This window comes from Magnolia sinica, chromosome 7, assembly GCF_029962835.1.
Source record: "Magnolia sinica isolate HGM2019 chromosome 7, MsV1, whole genome shotgun sequence".
Classification (NCBI taxonomy): domain Eukaryota; kingdom Viridiplantae; phylum Streptophyta; class Magnoliopsida; order Magnoliales; family Magnoliaceae; genus Magnolia; species Magnolia sinica.
Genome location: NC_080579.1, coordinates 16499830 through 16518050, shown reverse-complemented (window position 1 = coordinate 16518050; position 18221 = coordinate 16499830). Strand labels below are relative to the sequence as shown.

At 38.7% G+C, this 18221-nt stretch overlaps 1 long non-coding RNA gene and 1 other non-coding gene across 2 annotated transcripts; one reads left to right on the top strand and one right to left on the bottom strand.

Moving 5' to 3' along the window:
* The first annotated feature begins 2955 nt into the window (after positions 1–2955).
* Positions 2956–3062, top strand: LOC131252421 (small nucleolar RNA R71). Its single transcript, XR_009174442.1, has one exon. It is a non-coding gene; the product is annotated as a small nucleolar RNA R71 (small nucleolar RNA).
* Positions 3063–12708: 9646 nt separating this feature from the next.
* Positions 12709–15085, bottom strand: LOC131252003 (uncharacterized). Its single transcript, XR_009174093.1, has 3 exons — positions 14931–15085; positions 13094–13186; positions 12709–12861 (listed from the first exon to the last, which is right to left on the bottom strand). It is a non-coding gene; the product is annotated as an uncharacterized LOC131252003 (long non-coding RNA).
* Positions 15086–18221: the final 3136 nt, after the last annotated feature.

Here is an 18221-nt window from a genome sequence, read left to right as displayed (position 1 = left end):
GCTGCATGATAGGTGCAGTGGTTAACGTGCCCTTAAGCTTGGTGAAAGCTTCCTGGCACTGCTCAGTCCACTCGTACGGAGCATCCTTTTGAAGAAGATTACATAAAGGACGAGAGAGAAGACTAAAGTCCTTTATGAATCGCCTGTAAAATCCTGCGTGTCCTAAAAAGGATCGCACGTCTCTGATGTTCTTGGGTGGAGGTAGGTTAGAGATAAGATCTATTTTTGCCTTATCTACCTCGATTCCTTTGGACGAGATGATATGCCCAAGGACAATTCCCTTCTGAACCATGAAATGGCACTTCTCCCAATTGAGTACCAAGTTCTTCTCTTCACATCTTTTCAGCACACATTTAAGACTTTCCAAGCACTTGCTGAAAGATGGACCGTAAACAGAGAAATCGTCCATGAAGACCTCTAAATATTGCCCCACCATGTCAGAAAAAATACTAAGCATACATCGCTGAAAAGTGGCAGGGGCATTACATAGTCCGAATGGCATCCTTCGATAGGCAAAGGTGCCGTAGGGACATGTAAATGTGGTCTTTTCCTGGTCTTCAGGGGCTATCTCTATCTGGTTGTAGCCCGAATACCCGTCAAGAAAACTATAATAGGAATGACCAGCTAACCTTTCCAGGATCTGATCAATGAATGGTAAGGGAAAGTGGTCTTTCCTTGTGACGGTATTCAACTTCCTGTAGTCAATGCACATTCTCCAACCAGTAGTGACTCTAGTTGGCACGAGTTCATTGTCGACATTGGCTACGATGGTGATTCTGGACTTCTTAGGAACCACCTGAGTTGGACTCACCCATTAGTTATCGGATATAGGATATATGATACCCATATCCAATAGCTTAAGAACCTCGGCCTTAACCACATCCTTTATGTTTGGACTTAATCTACGTTGTGGTTGCCAGGAGGTCTTCGCATTATCTTCTAGATAAATGTGGTGAGTACAAATCAAAGGGTCAATTCCCTTGAGGTCCGCAATCGACCATCCAAGGGCTCCTTTGTGCTCAATGAGAGTAGAAATAAGCATATTCTCCTATTCTTGCTCAAGGTGGGAAGAAATTACCACCGGGTATGTCTCATCTTGACCTAAATAGACATATTTCAAATTAGAGGGCAAAGGTTTTAGGTCAAGCTTCGGTGCCTTAAGGTTAAACGGTAGAGGCACTATATCCGTTTGGGGTAATTCTTCAAATTGTGGCCTCCATCGGTTAACTTCAAGTACCGGTGCAATATCAAGCAAGGCGCACGTCTCCCTAATCATGTCATCATCAAAATCATGGGAGTGGGCCGGGCACGTCTCTAGAGGGTCAGAGGATAAGGTCAGGGGTATCGTATCTTCCACGAAAGAGTCAATCATGTTAATGTCGTGGAAATCGTCATCATCCTCTGAGGTTGCTGCCGTTATTAAAAAAATGTTTGACTCCAATGTCAAATTTCCAAAAGACATAGTCATGATACCATTCCTACAATTGATAATTGCATTTGATGTGGCAAGGAATGGGCGACCAAGAATGACAGGAATCTGAGTGCTCATGTTATTGATGGGTTCGGTGTCCAGGATGATAAAATCTACAGGGTAGTAAAATCTATCAACTTGGACCAACGCATCCTCAATTATCCCTCTTAGTACACGAACAGAGCGATCGACAAGTTGTAGTGTGGTTAGGGTGGGTTTTAATTCCCACAAACCTAACTGTTTGTATGACGAGTATGGAATCAGATTGACGCTCGCTCCTAAGTCAAGAAGTGCGTGATCAATTCGATGGTTCCCGATTACACATGATATGGTTGGGCTACCGGAATCCTTGAATTTCTGCGGCATGTCTTGCTTCAGGATGGCACTCACTTTCTCGATCAAGAAGATTTTCTTTTGAATAATTTTCCGTCGCTTGGTCGTGCATAAGTCTTTTAGGAATTTGGCATATGAAGGTATCTGTTTAACGACATCAAGTAGAGGAATGTTGACTTTCACTTGTTTCAACACCTCTAGGATATCCCGAGAGTTAGAGAGAGGTTTTGGTGAAACCAACCGTTGGGGAATGGAGCAACTGGCTTCTCTAGAAGTTCCGGTTCTACTTTTTGTGGGGCATCACCGGATCCATCATTGTTGTCCTCTTTTGGTTCTTGAGGCTTTTCGGCCTAACCGGAAAAGTTTTATCAATGATCTTCCCACTCCTAAGAGTGGTGATGGATTTAGCATGTCCCATCTGATTTGAAGAGCTGGGATCATTATTCTCGTATTGCGGTTTAGGATTGGGGAGAGGTTGTGCAGGAAGCATCCCCTTTTCTAGAACCGTCATACGAGAATCTATCTTTTGCATAAAATCTGTAATTCCACGCATTGCCTGAGCCGGCTCTTGTATGGGATTTTGAACCGGTTCCTCTTGAGGTTTCACTTGATTTGGATTTTGATTGAAGAAACCTGGAGGAGTCGCCGTTTGTCCATTCCTCCAACTAAAGTTTGGATGATTTTTCCAGCCAGGATTGTATGTGTTGGAGTTAGGTCCAGTAAAAGGTCTTTGATAGTTATTTACGGCATTGGCTTGTTCATTCAACACTCCTCGAAAGGCGGGTATTGTAGGACAGTTTTCAATTGTGTGAATGTTGCAATCACAGATGCCGAAAACAATTTCATTGACCTTATCCTTCTTTCCTTCCATGGCCTCAACTTTCCTTATGAGCGTAGTCACTTTACACTTGAGATCATCCTCTTCTTTCAAGAGGTATAATCCACCTTTCTCCTTTAATTGAGTCGGCCTAGACGTGGTGTTCGACTTTGGGTAATAGTCCCAAGATTGTGTTTTTCAGCCAATGTCGAGGTAGTCCCATACCTCGTCGATATCTTTATTAATGAACTCTCCATTACACATTGTCTCGACCATTTGGCGCATGGAAGATGTCAGTCCATCATAGAAAAAATTTGTAATGCGCCACGTTTCAAATCCGTGTTGTGGGCATGAACTGACCAAATCTTTGAATCTTTCCCAACATTGAAAGAATGTTTCATCTTCCTTTTGGGCAAAGTTCATGATCGCTTTTCTGAGGGTAATCGTTTTATGATGTGGGAAGAATTTTTTTATGAATTCCCTCTGCATGTCGTTCCATGTGCCAATGGATCTAGGACGTAGTGAATGTAACCACGTCTTAGCTTTCCCTTTTAAGGAAAAAGGAAAGAGTTTCAGCCTAATTGTATCCTCAGATACATTAGGAAAACATAATGTAGCTATTATCTCATCGAACTCTTTCAAATGTAAATATGGACTTTCAGATTCAAGTCCATGGAATTTGGGAAGGAGTTGGATAACTCCTGGCTTGATGTCCATTTGTTCTGTGTTTTCAGGAAAAATCATGCATGAGGGCATACTCACTCCCGCCGGTTGCGAAAATCTCGTAAAGTACGAGGCGGGGTGCCCTGTTGCACCTCATTCTCATCTTGGGTATCCTCCACCCCGGGTGGGAGTAGAGGAGGTTGGTCTTCAGCCATACCTCAGTTAACTCAGGGGATTTCGAGCGGTGTCTAATCCTGCGATGGATAGTCAACCCCTCAACCACTCCTCCTTCAGTCAAGAGACGTCGAGTGTTGTCACGGGCCCACTTGGGCATGAAACACTCGCAGCCCTCAATTCAAAGCCTAATCCTAAAAAGGAAAAGAAAATCTAGAAAGAAAGAGAGAGTTGGAAAGAAATTACCAAATTGGAGTCCTAAGTTAAAAACCTGCAAAATAAAACAAGAATAAGTTAGATTCTTAAAAAGAGAAGAAAAATAACAGTAAATTAATTTCTAAAAGAAGGGATTCTTAAAAGAACGTGGAAATTTCTAAACTAAAAGAGAATTGAAAAATAGACAGTAGGGAAGGAGCTTACCTGAATTAGAGATTTCTATCTTAAAGGCCTACTAAATAGGAAGGTTAGTTTCTAAACACAAATTCTAAAAATAAATTAGGAAACAAATTAGTTTCTAAAATTAGAAAGTTACTAAAAGTAGAAAATTAATTAAGAAATAACCTAGTTTTAAACTATTTCCTACAGATGGGAGGATATTAAAAAAAAAAATCTATAAAATTCAAACCCTAATTCTAAAAGATAGAAAAAGTAAGGAGATTATGGAGGAATTACCAATTTATGGACTTATGTCAGGATCCTACAAAACAGGAAACAAGTTAGTTCTAAAAATCAAATAGAAAAAATCTAAAACTAAAGTTAATAAAATCCTAATCTTATCCTAATTCTAAAGCTAATTAATTTCAGAAAATCGTAACTATCAGTCCCCGGCAACGGCGCCAAAAACTTGTTCACTCCCCAAGTATAGGGTTGTGATGTAGTAATAAACTCGGTAAGACCGAGGTCGAATCCACAGGGACTGAAACTTGTACGTTATCTGAAACCAAGTATAACTAGAACTAGACTAAGATGCTATCTAAATCAAATAAAACTTAGGGAATAATTTGTGGAATAATTATCTAAAACTTAAGTAATTCAAAGGAAGGAAAACTAGGGATTCAGAGGATCCACTCGTAGAGATCAGGGAGATCTTTTGCCTGCATCAGGAATCATGGAAATCAAACTGAACTTACTTGATCTGGTTTTCAAGAGATGAAAGGTGTATGAATTAGAATGGATTCCATCACCAAACCATGCCCAGGAGACAAAGTAAACAATAGAATTAAACTAATTTCCAACCAATCAACAATGTATGAAGGTTAGGAAGGGTACTGTCATCCTACCATGCCCATGGGACGATGGTGAACAACAGGGCTTCCTAACATTATGCACATAAAAGAAAAGAAACATGCTTACAGTTATCACAGACCCATTGTAATTTCAGTCACAACAGACCATTAAACACTAAAAACAATCCCTTAATTATACTCAAATCAATCTTATTTCAGTCTAACAACAGGCACAAGCAGAAAAATCTCCCATCAAGCTACAAGCTTCACCTCTTAGCCCTAGCTAAGAGGTTTAGCCTAGCATGATCATGCTAGAACCCCTTAGACAAAGTAAATAAACAAAAAAAAAATAGAAAAGAACAAGAAGGAAAGAGAAGAACAGATCCAGCCTTCCCACTCAGCAGCAGCCGTAGCTCCCTGTCTCTTTTCTTTCTTCTTTCAATCCTCCCTTCGTCAAAGCCAAAAACGAGCCAGCTCCTGTGCTCTCTCTCTTTCACATGTGCCAGCTAAAGACCAGCCACGTCCTGCAACCTTACTCGTCCCCAGCCTCCAGCCACCTAGCACCAAACCAAAACTCCTTCAAAGAACACTTCTCTGCCGTTTAAAACCAAAACGAGCACTGATTCTCCTCCCTGCCCCACTGTCCCCCCAAAGCTCTCTCTTTTCTTCCTTTTATCCCTTGCTAGGGACGGAGGAGCGAGGTTGTTGTATTCGAAACGGAAACAAATTCGTTTACGCAGACACAGCTGACGCAGCCGAGAATTTCGCAGAAAAGTACTTCCGTTTAGCTTGAGATTTTGGACGATTGATCGTCCAAAATCGGAATCGGACTTCTTGGTGGGGTTCAGGATCTCCTACTCTATCATTTGAACGGTCTGGATCATTGATCCGGTCGTGATTGACATCATAAAAGGGGCCACGGAGAGCGGCAGCGTCCGGGCGCTGTTTGGACTCTCTGCCTGCGCAGGTCTTGCGCTGAGCTACTAGTGGGGCCCACTTACCTTGTCTCTTGAGAAATCCAAACCGTCCATTAGATTCGTGACAAAATTTTGGTAAAAGGGATAGATTTTGGATCAGATTCGGCGTGACCCACGGAAGAAATCAGCTGCAATAGTTGTAGGGCAGTCCATTTGTGACCATTGAAACCAACAAGTGTGCATGCATGAGTGCATAAAGTCAACATGGGTTTGGCTAAATCGAGCCCCTCTGCATGATGGACGGCTCGGATTGAGCATTTGGACCATGATGATGGCCCACTGAGATCATCCTCAATCTCTGTTTCATGACAGAAACAGAGTTCACGTAAACAGAGTTCGCGTCCCTGTGTTGCCATGCACTCTTAGTGCAAAAAGTGTAGTATATACACTGTATAATGATTATGAGAAATCCACACCATTCATCTTGTTCTCCATTTCATTTGAACCGTGGGGGCCAAAGTTAAAGCGTATCTGGACAGCGGGTGGGCCCCAAATCAGGATTTTATGGACTGATCTGTTAGTTCAGCCACTTTCACGAGGATCCAATGGCTGAAATTTGACGTGTACGGTTAGTTTTTGGTCCTCGAGCCATGAAGACCTCTAGATATTGCCCTACCATATCAGAAAAGATACTAAGCATACTTCTGGCTGACTTTCAGGCCGCTTGAGCTTCAGTTTCTCAATTTTCGCGGATCCCTGGCGTGTAATTCCGTCGATCTTGGTCCCTTGGAGTCCGTCCCTTGCCTTGGTGCATTCTGAACGTTAAATCCATGCTTTTAGCATCCTTTTTCAGTCTATGCTCGTAAATACACCTTGCATCACAAACACGATTAAACTGGTGCATTAAATAGTATCATGTTCATAAATTCAGGTAATAATTGGGTCTGATATGCAATATTTGACCCTCAACACTTGACCAGTAACATATCAGTCCGTCCATCAGAAGTGATAGTCCCACAATGGAGGTTTGCTAATTTATACATGTGGGCATGTATTACAACATGATACACGTGTGGCATCTGAGCTTTCCATTAGCTGTGATACTGTATTTGGATCTAGATCACCTCGCATAAAAGTCAGGTCAGTTTTCACAACTCAGATGTGCAACGTATCAATAGTTGGCTGGTGATCCCAACACAAGCCAGGTAGTTGGTGTTAAAGCTCAATGGGCACAGCGTGATGCATGTATTTTATCCACACCATCCAATCAAAATTTCAGCTAATTTTAGAGCACAAGCTCAAAATGAAGAAAATCTAAAGCTCAAGTGGAATGCTTACCCTTGAAAACTTCTTAGGAGCACAAAAGTTTTTGAACCATCTTCATCTCCATCCTTGGATTTCCTCTTAGAAGAAGATGCCTTAGGAGCAGTTGCTTTCATTTACAAGAGCCTGAAAGTACTTGGGCCATATCCACAATTCATTTCTCCACCTGAGGAGCAAGCACCATAACAGGCAAGAAAGAGCTGACGCTTTTGTAACTCTGAACACATTCAATTAGAAATTTCAAAAAAAAAAAAAAAAAAAAAAAAACAATTGTAATAGGTAGATACATATGGGTCAATGTTTTGATCCTGGGTTAGCATAGGTATTGAAATCCAGAAAATCCAACATGTTTACATGTCTCTGTAGATATTTTACTATTTCGATTTGGAAGTGTACCCGAAGTACCATTTATAGCTATTTGAACGGCAATGAAAGCACAAAGAAGAATGGCGCATTTAGTACAGGCATATTTGGCCAGGGAGGCATGTTTGTTTCTTTGCATGGGCCTGCCCTTTCACAGTTCTGTTTATAAATGAAGCGTGTGCTGAAAATTACACTGATTGGACAATCTTAACCATATAGCATCGGCCATTGAATTTAGTTCACTGACCATTTCAATTTTTTAACTGTGCATTTGAGGGCCACCAATTGGACGATTAGGTCCATTCAATCAGTTTGCCTTGGGATACACTCCATATTCTATATGTTCTGCAATATGGATGGTCTGGATCAAATGATCTATGCCACATTTAGAAAATGGTGGAAATGGATATAGGAGTCAGCCACTTAATTTATTGATGCAATTATTGAGAAGTCAGGGCCTTTATTGATAGATGACTATATTAATACCCCCTAATGTTTTACATTCACCAGAACCATATGAGGCAATGAAAATACCATGTCCCTGTCCCAAGGATCAACCCACTGACGACCAGCCCTGCCAATTATTGAAACGACATAAGGTGACCTTTTACTGACAAAGTTTCTATCTCCTCTTTTGCCCATGAGATACTGTAATACTGGTGAAATGTTTACTATAGAAGAGGAATCTTCACCTGCAATCCATTAAATGGTCACATGCCATTCCTACAAGCTTTGCAATGAGAGCTTTTGATGTTTGAATGCTTAGCACTGGTGTGAATCACAAGTGGTTTGTAGGTGAAGATTTCTAACATACACATCATTAATTTTTCATTTTATGTGCTTGAATCTGACTGGTGGTACATACAGTACGCATGGCATATATGAGCTCAATCTAACCATTCAATTTGTAGGAATTACATTAGATAGGTTACTCTCCACACTTCAGATTAATTTCTTGTTTCTAATCTCTGATTAACTAGCATTTATTTGTTGAATTTTTTTATTTTTTATTTTACTATTGATTGTTTCCATCTGGCCATCCATTAAAAATCCACCAATCGGTCAGGTAGAAAATCAAATCAATATATTTTTAAATCACTCCATTTGAATCTAAACCCACAATTTCCACGGTCAATTTCAGTTCATAGTCTTCCAATAATTGAGGAAAAGTCCTTAATGCCAAATGTTGGCTATTTGCCATCCTGAAACTTTCTTGGAAAGCAAATATGAAGGTTGTATATTTTCAAAGCAATGCTGTTTCTAGTTGCAGTTTTACAGAAACACATCCAAAAATATTATAATCTAGCAGTTAAAAATACAAAGGAACCTGTATAAATCAAATAGTTAAATCTCATAATGATTAGTGCAGTGAACTTAACTCATTCGTGAAGGCAAAGATGGTAGAGGAAGGCCGATAGTGGCTTAACAGTTGATTATCTCTGAATTTCACATATTTCAGCCATGTAATATGTTGATTATAGGCCATAGTTTAAAAACCTGAAAAGTCGACTTGACTCAATGTTCATTTGGGTTTTGGGTCAGGTTGACTCAAAGACTCAACAGGACTGGACTCGGTAGTTAATGCCAATAAACTGAAATAGGAAGGAAATTTTAATTAGTTATCTTTGCTATTACTCTTAGAAAATGAGAAATCAAACAATTAACAGTTGCATAGCTTGTTGGTTGAGTGAATTTTACCAGTTTCAAATCGAGCCAGAGAGTCATAAAATTTTTTGTATAAGACCAAAAACTGCACAGAAAGCTAATTTAGCATGATATACCGTTGCCAGTGGGAATTACACATGCGTAGAACATCCAATTCTTTCTTGCAAAATGTGGATTCCACCATGAAAAACAGGCGTATCTCCACATCAGTTGGGCAACAGCTGTATGTTGGGTCAGATCATTGGTTGTCGCCCTACTCGCTGAGTCGACCTGTTCAATTTTCAGGCCAAGTGCTCATCCTGATTGGGCCCACCTTTTTGCACTACCTAGACATCCTACACACATGACACATTGAGGGGAAAGAAAAGTACAGCATACTATGAGTTGAATGTGATGAGATTCATGTGATCATTACTCTTTAGAAAGACACGCACATCCACATGCATCAATACAGATATGCATGCATTAGAAGAGAGTGTTTTTTGGGTAGATGAGAAAGACCGGCACGCCTACTTGGTTTTGTATAAAAGCTTGGCACAAGATAGTTGATAGCTAGAGGGCTTAGTCTCTGAATACGAGAGTACTAGAATCTCTCAAGTTCTTTGATGCGAACTCCAAGCTTGCAGTCTTTCTTTGCTTCCTCCATATCTCTCCATCTGCATTAAAAATCTCATCTCCAAGTAACACTTCATGTACGAATGATACACTTCAGCCTGCATCATCAAACACTCATCTCCCAAAACAAATCTCAGAATATGGGTTGTTACTGCTCTTAAGAATAATTGTTGGGATCCTCCAATTTGGCAAATTTTTGGTGCATCTCCCATCTATAGGGAGTCCATCATATCAACAGATTGGACTGTAGAGAAAAATGGTGGCATGCTTTTAATAAAGTAACAAGTAGAGAAAAATGATTCTTACTTCTAGCATAAGATGTTTATCCTCGGCTTGCATTAAAATAATGTATGTGAAGTCTGATTTTGGCTCAATTAGTAAATAGGTTAGATTCGGGATGACCTTGACATGGCCCAAACCTGGCCCATAACCATCCCTAAATAATTATCCAGTCAATTTACTTTCATTCAACATAAATATAGTAATAAGCCTGCTGGAAAATAATTTTGAACACAATTCAAAAGCATTTAAGAAGTATGCAACAACAATACCTAAAACTATTCTTACCATAGGAACTACAATATCTTCCTTCCGAGTACTAAAAAAATGTGCTGGATAGCATTCCAATACTCTGTGTAGGTCTAAAGACCAGGGTACAAGAAATATTCAGTTACTTTCAATGGTAAAACAAAGAAAAACATAACAAAGAAAATGCAATCAATAACAAGACAGATTAAAAGTACAAGACCAATAACCATCTGGTTTTGTTAAAAAATATAAGCACATCTCTAATCAATGCTAAAGATCTACATTTTTCAGTAACTGAGTTCCTATACAGATAAAAAAAAAAAAAAAAATAGTCTAGAGATGGCCAATATGAAAAAAAAAACCAAAAGATATCGAGAATTTTGAAATTGATTCCATGCGTGCTCACATTTATGCTCCAGATAACCAAACTGCATCAAAATGTGATTAACCATTGCCTTGATAACCAAGTTGCATCAAAATGTGATCAACCAAAAAAGGAAGCTAATAATTAGAGAAGCTTGATTTTTTTAACTCAAATTATCAAGATTCAAGAATCACATTTCATTGGTCATGGCTTATATATATATATATATATATATATATATATTTATTTTTATTTTTTTTCTTTTGTGGGCTTTCATACATTTTCATTTCTCATGAAAGGGACGACTTTTTTTTCCTTGTTCAAGCAAAAGACAATGCTTAGCTCAAATATCATTCTTTCTTGAAATTTTCTCAAACCTCAGGACCCTTCGATGACAATTCACAAAATGCAATATAAATGTCTTATCTGAATAGGCAAGGATTCTACTCAAAGCCAACACTGATTTTTCCATTCCTTCATCCTATAGCCACTTATACATTAAATACCTTATTTTGACCCTCTCGATTGTACATGACATACATAATGAAAATGCTATTAATGATTTTAATGGGTAACTGACATAGTTTACATGAAAATCAATCTTCTTCTCAATCAAATCTTCTTCACAAAATGCAATAAAAAATCATAGCCTTCCAGAGGGTATGGGAGAAAAACGATCAAGTCCCACGTCATGTGGGTGATTCGTGGAAACATCAGGTTGCCCATGCTCCTTCCTAGTTCCTACCTACAACCTAAACAGGAATTAAAAAGGAAAAAAAAAAAGGAAGTTAAACAGAATATAAAGCATGCACCTACCCGACAGAACCCACTTGCAAAGGATGAGAAATATCCCTGATTTCACGATTGGCCATAGTACCCTGTATTTCAACGAGTGACTCTCCCATCTCACAAACTAGTATAATTCATGACAATAGAATGAAGAGAAGTATATAAATTAAATGGACACGCAGTTTTAAGAAAGAAAAGGTTGAATTACAGGAACAAATGGAAAAGAAAGTTTTAAGAAAGAAAGGGTTGAACCCACTCCATAATGATTTTTTATTTTTGTCTTAAGTTGCCAATGAAGCATAATGTATAAAGATGGCAAGTGTTGTTGGGTAAGATATTAGCAAGTGCCTAATTTAAATAGCAAACATAATGAAAACAAGCAGATGTACCTATACAGGACATCAAAAGTTACGTAGAGCGAGCATGACCTAGATGGCTAAAATCGTAGGGGCAGATGCCACAGACGTACATACCTACTTTTTATAAATGTGTGGTCCACTTGATGAGTTGCCCCACCTGTTTTTGTTATCATCATGTATGCTTAGAAGCATCAGATGGATTGATCATCTGTAACAAGGGAGGTCCTTGTGGGCATACCACTACAACAGGAAATGGTAACAAAATTAACAAGAAACTTGATAAGGTAGAGTCATCCCTTTACTGCACATGGGTTATGGTCAAAAGTGAAATTGAGACCGTCCATCTAGTAGGACCCATCTTAAATCCTAATCCCTTCATTTATTTATTTTTTGGTTATGTAAACCTAGCCTAAATTTCTTCGGACTGTTGGTTTGGAATCTGCCAACGAGATGGCTAGGATCATCCAATTTATATATTTTTAATCATGTTTCCTCAACAACAGGGGCAATTAAATGAACAAACTGAATTGGCACGTCACCCCTGTCATGTGTACTATGGAAATGTCTCTGTAATCCTACACCGATTCCACCAGTTTTGCCATAACTTCTTCTTTCTATTAGAATTATAATATGACTAAAAGCACTACTGATGGGGGTATTTATCGAATAAGTACTGGGTCTGTACACATACATACCTGCTTCTTCTTCTTCTTCTTCTACGGCACCTTTAAGAAGCATGCCTAAAAAGGTAGAAAAAAGGTAGAAAAAGATGAAGTGAGGTTAGAAATGTCTTCAAAGGAATTTATAGGTGGTTTTGACACTTGAATTTTGAAGAATCTACATCTATAGTAATTGGATTCTTGAGAATTTCAGTCTATCAAGTTGTGTTTAACACCTTTAAATTTAAATAATCTCTAAGAATATGAAAAGTAGCATTTTAGAAAGAATTGTAAATGACTTAAAATTAGAAATTAAACTTTGGCCAAATTCCAAATTATCAAAAGTGAAAATTAGCTCTAGAATTAAATTTTAATTTCAGGACAATAATTTGAAAAAAAATAAATTAGAACTCTTTAAATGTCATCAATGATAATCAAGCACTTAACTTATTTAATTATTTATCTATTGGATGGGTGGACATTTATTTCCGATGCATTGGACATTTCCCAAGAAAAGAATGGATACAGGACTCACCTTCATCAAATCCATAATTCCAGCCATTGGATCCTTTTCTTTATCCATATTTGGCTTCAGCTGCAAAGCAAAATAATAAAACAAACCTTATAACAATTTCCGAGACAAAACCACACAAGTTGGAATGTATAGAGCTATTCAAAGATGATAATCTCCAAGGTACCCAAGTACCTATGTGGACATATACATTCAACTATAATTCACAAAACAATATCAATTTCAGTTTTCATCATCCAAAGACAGGCTGACTCCTTTGCCCATTCAACCCATCCTTAAATTCTTAAGAAATTACCTCCTGTTGAATGGCCTATTCAACCCATCCTAAAATTCTTCCTGTCTGTGAGTTAACCCAGCGCATAACCAATGTTCCAGATACACTTTCAATCTACAGCAGAAAATCCTGAGAGATGTGAGATGTATAGAAGAAAAACCAACAATTAAAGCAAATTCAAACAGCCAAGAAGTATATCTGACTCTATCTGTTTGCCTATATATATATATATATATATATATCGGTAAACATGCAAAGACATTGCCGTTAGGAAATATATCGGTAAACATGCAAAGACATTGCCGTTAGGAAATGTTGAATCTGATCCTGATACACATCATTTGAAGCTATCCCTCTTGCAGAAAATCAGAATTTCAAAAATACCAACAAGGCAGAGCCATTGTGGGCAAAACAAAGCAGAGCCAAATCTACTTTGCATTTCTTCTGGACGTGGGTTAGAACTGAACCGGAACTTTCTGCTCCATGCCTTGAAGATCAGGCCTCGACAAGCCCTTAGATATTCAAATAGCTTAGCAGGCCCTCCCGTCAATCAGTCAGGCCCTTTGTTACGTTCCTTTGAGGAACCTGCATTGCGGTTGTCCATTGTTTTCATGGTGTGGCCCACCTAATAATTGAATCAGCCTCATTCTTCTAGTGCCCCATCCTTATTGGGCCATCTTGGACACCATGTTGGGTCCCACAATCAAGTAGTTTTTGAACAATGCAACAACCTCCTACTTAGCGAAATAAACAGAGGAATGATACGATGCACAGCCCACATCCTTGCACAAGATACAAGGATTTTCAGTTTTCACAAGCATATAATTCCTCAAAAATCAAGATCTTTAGTTGTGACCCTGGCTAAGTTCCTCTCTCTCTCTCTCTCAAGTTGTTTATTTTATTTTTATTTTTTTAAATGTAACTACGTAGCAAAATAAACAGATACATAATATAATGCAATATAATGCAGAATCTGCATCTTTGCACAACATACATGGACTTTCAGTTCTGACAAGTAGGTCCTATGGTTTTGTATGGCCCAAACCTTGCTCTGTTGCATGCCATTGTGAATGGATCATGACCCAAAAGACTTCCAGATTAGAAGATCCCAGTGACCAATCATGAGATTTTTTTTTTTTGTCTTTTTTCAATTTGAATTGGATGATTGTTGCATTTCTCTTCTTAACCATCAATACATATCAAGAAATCAAAAGGTGAAAATGTCCTATTGAGTATATGTCTGGTACACAGCTCATCAATGGCAGGATGCAACAGAAAATATTCTGGATTACCAAAAAATGAGTCCCACCTGATAGAAATGGAAGCCATGCATCATATAATTCCTCATGAGTAATATCATCCCATTTTCAAATTGACCAAACAACCCCAACAAGTGACTCTCTTACAGTATTGATCACAAAACTCTGTCGAATAACACGAACCATCCAGTTTCCGTCAATCAATCACAACAAACAAACATTTCCATATTCAGACCTGTCTCAACCGAGTCAGATTTCGCATGCCAAGTCCTCTTTTGTTCATCCTCTTCCCAATTCAAACGCAACCAGTCCGAGACGAGTCAGATCACCATACCTATTGGGGGCCCACCATCAGTTAAAATGATGATAAAAACCCTTGACCAAGTAGGTTCTAGAAAGATTTCATCAGTGGGCAAGTTCTGCCCAAACTTCCCTTTTCTAATGGTCCCGATCTCTCCTTTTGAGTGAGAAAGAGAGAAAGATGGTTCCTTTTATTAGAGAAAATATCCATTCTATGAGAAAAGCTAAGACATACATCATAGTGGGGCCACATAAAACACATCATGGTGGGTCCGATCGGCGAGGAAAGAGAAGCTCACCTATTTGAAGACGCTGCTCGATGGCGATCGAAGATGCCACTGCTCGATGGCGATGGGATGCTGTTGCTTGAAAATGGGAGAAGCTCTTGAGGGCTGGGATGTGCTACTTGAAAATGGAAAAGAGCAAATGGCGCTCGCGGGCTGGGATGCGCTGCTTGAAAATGCATAAGAGCAGATGGCGCTCGCGGGCTGGGATGCGCTACCTGAAAATGAAAAAGAGCAAATGGCGCTCGCAATTCCTGTTCTAAATAAGATATACCTTTGAAATCCGAAACAGTGTGTGTTTACCATTGTTTATAACAAAAATCTGTTAAAATCCGTACATGCAAGAGGGACCAATTTCTGGATGGATAAGATTGTATTATCTAAGAAAATTATAAATATTAAACATTTACACCTACAAGGATTATCTGAATGGTCTGGATAATTCTATATCATTGTCACTATTTTCATGAATGAGTCACCACTATTTTACATTCTGTACAAAACTCACAGTTTTGTACGGAAGAAAAAACGGTAACATATCTTTGGAATGGGGAGGGTTCTATGGGCCCACCATGATGGATATGTTTCATCCACGCCGTCCATCCATTTCTCAACATCATTTTGGCATAAAATTTATAAATGAGCCCTAATTAAATCTCGGGTGGACCACAAAATTAGAAAACTCAGGACGGTTGGACGTGCACTATTCAAAACTGCACCGCCCGACAGCTTTGAGCCGTCGGCAATGCCGACGGATTCCTCCGGCCCCCCTAAGTCCGTCGGCTTTGCCCAGTTTTTTGGTACTGACGTTTTTCATTACTTGCACCTATGGAATCGATAACTTGTATAACCTAATGCTAATGAAACCACTAAGTTGATCACTCACTCCCACTCTAGAATAGTGTTTTAAAACACCAATCAGATCTTATCTTAGATACAGGTGTCACGGATCCTAACGCACTGGATGAGGTGATTGTATACAAGGAGCTCTCCTACTTTCAACTTCTGGTCGAATCACTATAGGCCGCCTTAAGACCAGTGATAGGGCCTTAGGGCAATGGGACATTTGTACATTTTTTGAACCATATATTTTGTTGGGACGTGGTCCCATACATCATGCATAATATCTCATTTTGCTAGTCATATATTTTATTAGTCGTACTTTAATTCAGTAAGTTAGTTGTAGTTTGTGCTGCATGATTCATTTAATTTCTCAAACGCTTATATAATCAATCAAACGATACCCATATTCTGACAATCCGTGAGACGTAAGTGGCACTCAGGAATTTGGGCGTTGGGCATTACTCGACCCTGAAATTCTGGGTGTTACATTAGACGATAATTGTTCTCGCCCCAATAGTTTAGAAACACAAAAACTTGACTTGATTTAAGCCTTGTTGAGTCGGCTAAAAAACTAAGTCAAGTTTCTAAGAAACTCATACTAATTTTTCGGAGGTTTTTTTTTTTTTTTCGATATTACTAAACATACTAAGAGTATAAATAATGTATCAATATTGTTGAATTGTACCATGTTGAATAGAGTTTCTAGAGCTTTGCTGAGTTTTATCGAGTTGGGGCTTATATATGTAGTTGTGACAGAATCATGACTAGAGAAAAACTGCCCCACTATGGACGTTGATTTCATGAAAATATCCCTGAATCAAAAGGTTACTATCCCTTTGATCAGCGGTCCACAAGCAAGTCGTCTAATGTAAAAACATTGCTACTGGTTGGGAGGAATATCCCACATTTTAGAATATGGGTTCTAACATATGATCAACGCTCTGGACCATTGTTCATTATATGCTCTTGTCAACGGCTAGGCCTGACTGGATAAGCCTATGGTGTAACATGTCCCTGGCGGGTGGTAATCTTGCTAATGCATTCGTGCTAGTACACATGCCAAATGTTCAGATCGAAGCCGGTCCTCCTACCATGGGATTCTGGCCCCCACACGTGTATGTTGCCGGTGGACTTGGTGCTGATACTCAACTGGATGTGGGCCAAACAGTGTATTCACAGCACACGTGACAGGGTGACTTTTTATTTGAGCCCATCCATCTAGTAGTTCTCGCCATGGAAGGTAGGTGGTTCAAATATGCGTTGATTAGGTGATTCTATTCAAAAACATCGGTAGAAAATAAAAGATGGCTGGCATTCAACATTCACCACTTTAGTAAAAGAACTTGTGGCTAGGTTGTCTAATGAGTGTAATGACGTAGGAAGGGCTGTGATGAGGTCCATCACTGTCTCCCTCAAGGGATATCTACTCCGAATCCATGAGCTCTTTGGACTCCTCATATATCTTCCTCAAATCCACAAGGGATAAAAGTAAAAATAATTTCTAATAAATTCAAAATAAATTGATTGATAATAAAAATGAAATTACAATATTTTAAATAATGAGCTCTAACCTAAGACCAAGTTTTAGACTCAAACTCCAACTCAAATACCCTAAAACTATGACTTATTATCAATAGTAAACTAACTATTTATAGATGGCCTCCATTCCTACTAGACTTCATGGTTTTGGGCAAAAAATAGTAAGTGTCTAATTTGGACCAACCACATTATTCTCCTAATTTTTCAAAGTGCTTTTCATGTTGGGTATAGCTTCTACAACTCAAAAGGATGAAAAGTTATACTTGAACTAAAGATTACAATTTATAATAAAAATGAAAATAAATTGAACTTTCGACCATTGATCTGATGGAATCTCACAAATCCGGAGTTGCCAACCTAGCGTAGTGGGGTTGGTTGGGTAAAGTAGCTTCTCCTACTCCAAAATCATATATGATATGTCGAAAAACTCATCTGATTTTGTAAGATAGACTATTTTAAAGTTTTGACAATCCGATTATTTCCGCCTCCAATTAGGCCTTCTCTGGTCCATCTTTGCCATGAAAGTGTCTGCGACCCACTCTACATCATGTGATCTTTGAAATATGGAAAACAATGCAATAATTCCATTATTTTAGGACCACATGCCAAAACTTGAAACCCAAACCCAATGCATGGTTAGCATAAAAGTCCATCACACCATGCCGGCCCATTTACGTCCAATAGTCCTGATGGGCAAGTATTTTTGGTGATCTAGCTAATCATTGATGTTATGGCCCTCAATAGTTTAGAAACATGAAAACTTGACTGGACTTGCACGTTGTTGAATAAAAAACAGGCAAGTTTCTCAAAAACAAATACCAAATTTTGAGTTTTTCCTATATTATTAAATATTTTAAAGTATAGACAATGTATCAACAGTGTCTAGTTGTGGCAAGTTGAGTTGAGTTTGTCAAGTTTTGCTGA